The following is a 6,451-nucleotide window of genomic DNA, read 5'->3' on the forward strand; positions in this document are numbered from 1 at the left end:
TATCTGAATTGGTACTTAATTGGATTTTAAAAAAGAATTAAATTGCCAAGTGAAAGCAGCACCTGGCCCTGGTGTTAATCCTGGGATCCCTGGCTTTTGCCGCCTGTGTGACACTGCCACATCAGGAACTCGCTTGTGTTCCAGCCCCACTGCGGTGGCAGCTCAGCAGGGACAGATGAGCTGTCCACCTCTTTCAGACACTGCCCAAACCAGGCGCCCCAAGTCCCCACCTACTGTGACCTCCCTGTCACTTTATTCGTTCTAGAAAAACAGCCAAATACACTTGCGAGAGCCAACAATATGACATAGGATGCTTAGGCAGAGCTAAAGGAAAGCAACAGGTAAATGCTACCACAGAGAAGCAAAACCAAACCAAACCCAAAGTCAAATCTGCAGGGCTTCTAAAGCAGTAAGTACAAGCTAAGTGATCAGAGGTGCGTGAGAACCGGCTCAAGAACTGCCCTCTCCCACTGCTAGCAAGAGGATCCTCCAGACTGTCACTTATCCCACGGATTTACCTCCATCTCATTTAATCTCTCACTGATTAGTTTTTGGATAATAAAGGTTACTTTTAAGTTGTCATTTTATTCTCGTTTGATTCAGATTAAAAAAAAAAAAAACGTGCTCTTATAAACGAGCTGCTTCAATTAGTTGATAGATATGAAAGTAATTTTCAAAGTACAAAGAATGCTTTTAAAAAGTAAGTTAAATTATCTTATGTATTTCAAATATTTTAAGAAGAAAATAAAACTTGGATTTTCTAATGTGCAAAGGAAACACTGCACACTAATAATTCATTAATTCAAATTTAGTCATTGCTCGTGACATAATAGTAAAGAGGGAAAAGCATTTCTTTGTACATTAATAATTCGGGAATAGGAAGAATATCTTTTACATGAATAACAGGTATAAAATATTTTATACCTGTTTTACCTGGCAGATCGTCATTCTCTTCAATGATGTCATTGGCTATTAGTGGAATCATATATGATTCCTATATGAGTCAGGAAGGGAATCATTTAAACGGAAGTTCAAATGACTGTTTAAAGTATGTATTCCTTTTAAGTGGTCAAATATTATTTCTAAACATTTAAATGTCATTAAAAATAACTAAATAAAAAGAATATTTTAATGCACGTTCATGTGATAGGATTGCTTTGACACCCATATGGTTCTCTTATTTGTCTTAATGTGACTGGCTTTATAGGCAGTCTACACATCCTATAATCCGATACTAAAAGTTTACTTTATATATTCTGTATAAGTCTACATGCACTTCAAAAATAATTGTTATTTAGCGCTGGAATTTTTTTTTCTAAATAGATACAGGAGTGTTTTGAACTCTCAGAAAAGCAGACATTTCATACAAGATAATGGCCCAATTCTGTCCGGACTGGAAGTGGCCGATGATGAAATGGTGTGAGTCCCTGCATCCCTTGAAGATTCACCCCTACTGCTATCCTCCACCTAGACCCCCCCCCACCGACACACACACTCACCCTTTGCCTGCCCAAGCTTCCACGCATCCTTTAGGGCTCACTTGGGACCTCCTGTGTGAACTCAGTCCTGACTTCCGGAAAAAGTCTGCTGCCGCCATCTCTGTACTCCCAGAGCATGTGCTACTGAAACGAGTTACCAGTGCACAAGCCTGCATCTCCAACCAGACTCGGAGACGAGGTCTCTTTCTGACCTTTGTATTCTCAGCGACTTGTCACTGCAAGTGCTTAGCTGTGACATGCCAGTCCTGCCCTAAATCCTCTGCATTACTGACTGGTTTAAACCTCACGAGGGCTCTGGGAGGCTGATACTATTTTAGGAGCTTATAGGAAATTGAGGCAGAGAAAAGTTAAGTCATCTGACTTGCCCAAGTTCATAAAGCTAGTAGGTGGGGAGATGGGATTCAACCTGAGGGAATCTGGCTCCAGAGTCAGGCCACCTGGGTGTACGGTTACGCAAGGCACGGGGTTACACCATGCACGTTACTTGGTCTAAGTCTTGGTTGCTCATGTGAGAATGAGGACAAAACAGTCCTATTCGAAGTTGTTGTGAGAACTGGATGAGACAACACACGTGAAGCACGTGTCAGGCATGGCGAGCATGTAACATGTGCGGCCCAGCCGTCTTCGTCTAATCCACTGGTTTTCAACTGTAGGTGAGTTTAGCCTACAAGACTTTCGGCAATGCCTGGAGATGCTCTGGTTGACACATCTGGGGTGGTACTGGAATCTGGTGGGCGGAGGCCAGGAATGCTGTTAAATGCCCTACAGTGCACTGGAGATGCCCCAGTAACAAAGAATTATTGGCCCAAAATGTTAACAGTATGAAGTTGAAAAACACTAGTCTCATCTATTTGAACATATTTAAACATTTTTCTTTGATTAAAATGGTACCAAAACATTATGCTACAAAGTGACAATAATCAAAATGGCATGGTAGTGGCAGAAAAACAGACACACAGATAAATGGAACAGAATTCTGAGTCCAGAAGTAAAGCCCTGTATATAAGGGCAAATAATTTTCAACAAAGGAGCCAAAAACGTACAATGGAGAAAGAAAAGCCTCTTCAATAAATGGTGCTGGGAAAACTGGAAAGCCACATGCAAAACAATGAAACTAGAATGCTATTATCATCATACACCACAATTAATTCAAAATAGATCAAAGACCTAAATATATAGACCTGAAACAATAAATTGAATAGCAGAAAACATAGGTATTAAACTCATGGACCTTAGATTTAGAGAGGATTTTATGAATTTGACCTCAAAGGCAAGGGAAGTAAAAGCAAAAATAAATGGGACTATATCAAACTAAAAAGCTTCTGCTCAGCAAAAGAAACCATCAATGAGACAAAGAGGCAAACACCTGAATGGGAGAAGATATTTGCTAACAACATCTCCAATAAGGGCCTAATATCCGAAATATACGAAGAAGTCATACTACTCAACAATTAAAAAAAAAAAATCCAACTGAAAAATAAGCAGAGGACCTAAACAGATACTTCTCCCAAGAAAACATACAAATGGCCAACAGACATATGAAAAGATGCTCAACTTCACCAGCTATTAGGGAAATGCAAATCAAAACCACAACGAGATACCATCTCACACCTGTTAGAATGGCCATCAACAGGACAAGTAGTAATGAGCATTGGAGAGGTTGTGGGGAAAACGGAACCCTTGTATATTACTGGTGGGAATGTAAATTGGTACAGCCACTATGGAAAACAGTATGGAGGTTCCCCCCAAAATTAAGAATAGAATTAACATATGACCCAGAAATCTCTCTTCTGGGTATTTATCCAAAAAACTTGAAAAGATTTATCCTCAAAGACACGCACCCTGAGGTTCATTGTGACATTATTCACTGAAGTGTCCTATGATGGATGACTGGATAAAGATGTGGTACATGTATACATTGGAATATTAGCCACAAAAAAAGATGAAATACTGCCATTTGCGGCAACATATATGGATCTTGAGATTATCATGCTAAGTGAAATAAGCCAGACAGAAAAAGTTGAGAACCATACAATTTCACTCATATGTGGAATATAAAACTGAAAGCAACAAACAAACATGACAAACAGAGACTCATGGACATGAACAGTGGATTAGTGGTTACCAGAGGGAAGGTGAGGAAGGGGGAAGAAGATAGAGGTAAAGGGGGCCAAATATTTAGAGACAGAAGGAAATTTAACTTTGGGTGGTAAACACGCAACGCAATATACATATGACATACTATTGAAGTGTATACTTGAAACCTATCTGATTTTATTAACCACTGTCACCCCATAATTTTAATAAAAATAAAATAAAAGAAACTGGATAAAAAAAATAACCAAGACAAAATCCTAAAAAAACCCTAAAATGTCAGAGTGGGGGGTGGAAAAAACCAAAACCAATATCATGCTCATTTTACTTATGGAGCAGATGTGTATATGTATGTGTGTATATATGTATGCATATATATAAAAAAACAACTGAAGAAATCATCTAGCAAAAACGATGAAGACTTAAGTCAGGAGAGCTGGGCATAAGAATAGCTTTAAGAGAGAAGGTAGGAGGTGTCAGAAGCTGGTAACCAGTGACTGGTTGTGAGGGTAAAAGAAGAGGGGAGGGTGGGGCACATCAGACGACCCCCAAGTTCAGGGTGGGGTGACGTGGGCAGACGGAGGTGGCGTTCGTCAGCAGCCAAACACACGGGAAGGAGCAGGCCTGGGGTAGGCAGGTGGAAGGAAGTTCAGTTTTGGACGTGGATTCAATGTTTTCTCATTACATTTTTTTATCACTATATTTTTAGCTATATGACTTCAGCATATATCGACCTTAGTGACTTCTGAGGACATCACCGCCTGCAATTTTACAGTACCCTGTCCCACATTTCTTAATTACCTCCAATAACCTCGTTGTTCATTGCACTGCATTTTATACATCTATAAAATTGTCATTTTTAAAATTGCAATTTTGTTTTAGATTTATAATTCTTATTGCTTATTATATTCTTGAGTAGTCATGAGAGCATAACTAGTATTAAATTAGATTGTAATAGTAAATACTCTTATTTTTATTCATCACTTATTTTATCTGATTTTTAAGAAGGATGACTCTATTACTTCTCTAATTATAAAACTGGCTTTAGTTTATATATTCATATTTTAGACTCATCTACTTTCAAAAATATTTGAGGCAACTTACAATGAAATTACTGGTACAATAAGTACAAAAGCCAGTGCTAAAGGTGACCAACTTCTGAAGAAACAAGAGAGAGAAATGCTCTTAAATAATCCTGGTTGGAGGCTGCTGAAGCAGTTAACTATGAAGCTTAGTTTAGAACCGCCCAGCAAGCAAAGCAGAGACAGCCACACAAGGAATCTGACAGCTCTGTCTACTGGCAGGAACCCACATAGGCTACCAGTGGCTGGTACCTTGACCAAGCTCCTGCTGGGCCCTGCACGCATCCGTCCCCCCGCTGCTATGAGTGTGAGTTGCCCCTGCTGGAAGGGGACAGCACCATTGCTCCTGGGAGGCTGGGAGCCACAGACTGACCAACACGGCACAGAAGGCCGCTCCCTGTCTCAAGGGAGGACTCAGTCTGCAGGTCCATTCGTACCCAGAGCTGCCCAGCCCCTCTGCTCGTCTTCAGTTGGGACGATATCTTTGCTTAGCTTTCATCCCCTGCCGTAAGCTGCTTCGTCCCTTCCATTCTGCTGAGGGCGCTCCTCAATACACCGCTTTCACAAAGATCCTTATTTCGATCTGATTCTAGAAAACCAGACCTGACAGAAGAATACTAGTTAAGCAGAAAAATATTAGTCTTCTGCCTTTATGCCCAAATAATTCTCAAATTCAGGGTAATATACAACAGAAATAACATCTCAATATCAGATTTCAAAAAACGCAATGGCGTGAGAAATGGCTGTTTCTTCTGTGGACCATCCATTTACTAAGCTCAAGACTATTTCACAGAGAGGTCGAGGCCTCCAAAGCAGTGACGAGCACACTAAAATGCTGTCCTCAAAGGTCAGGCACAGATGCATTAATGCCCAAGTCTGATGTATTAAACTCGGCCTACTAGCTTGACCAAGTTCTCAGAACTAGGAGCACTAGAATTCCAGAAGGTTTAGCTTACTTCAAAGTACTTCCAGTTCTTCCACTAGAGAAGAACTATCATGTCAATCAAAAGAGCCTGTTACAATTCTCATATTATGTCTAAGTGGCTTTTCTATCAGGTTGGAGTATAGGATAGTGGTCAGACGTAACATCTGTCCATTCTATGGGAAGGACGTTAGATCACCAGACTCATGATGACTACAATTTATAAAAGAAAAAGATGACACAGAATTTCGAGAGAATAGCTAATAGCTCAGAACTCCTCAAACTGAGTAATGTTCAAGCTAGCTGAAAAAAAAATTATTGCGAAACCCTAGAAATACGTGGATTCTCAGGGGTCTTCAGTTGCCAGCTCAAGAGGCTTACGGTTTTAATTTCTCATGGAAGCATTTTTTAGTTGTGAATATGCACTGCAAAAGGGACATTTTTGTCTTGTAACAATAATTTTATTAACAGTGAAATAAAAAAAGAAAATGTTTACAATTCTAACTTAAAATCCACATACTACAAACTCTGGTAGTTTAAGAAACACTAGAGTAGACCAATTAATCTAATTTTAAGAACTTACGAGGTTGTGTTTTCTGTAGATAGAATTTTGGGTTCGAATTTTGGGGGCTGCGCTAGAGAAGTTAATGAGAGTGAAGAGTCTGGCAAGAATTTTGTTCAACTGGTCAGACCAGAATATTATAGCTCCATGGTAGTGAAAGTTCTGCCATTAAAGCATGATTAAGTTAGTTCATCTAAAGGCTGAGGAACGGAAGGCATATTGGGTTCTCACAGAAGAAATCTCCAGGCGTTAAGTTTTGTCATGTCGCAAAAGAAATCCTCCTTATCTAATT

General features: G+C 39.7%; 1 protein-coding gene across 3 annotated transcripts in view; it reads right to left on the reverse strand.

Annotated features, from left to right (window-relative positions):
• Positions 1-6,451, reverse strand: part of TFB1M (transcription factor B1, mitochondrial) — a 66,166-nt gene that overhangs the window by 21,831 nt on the left and 37,884 nt on the right. The gene's annotated exons all lie outside the window — the stretch shown is intronic.

This window comes from Pteropus vampyrus, unplaced genomic scaffold, assembly GCF_000151845.1.
Source record: "Pteropus vampyrus isolate Shadow unplaced genomic scaffold, Pvam_2.0 Scaffold78, whole genome shotgun sequence".
Classification (NCBI taxonomy): Eukaryota; Metazoa; Chordata; class Mammalia; order Chiroptera; family Pteropodidae; genus Pteropus; species Pteropus vampyrus.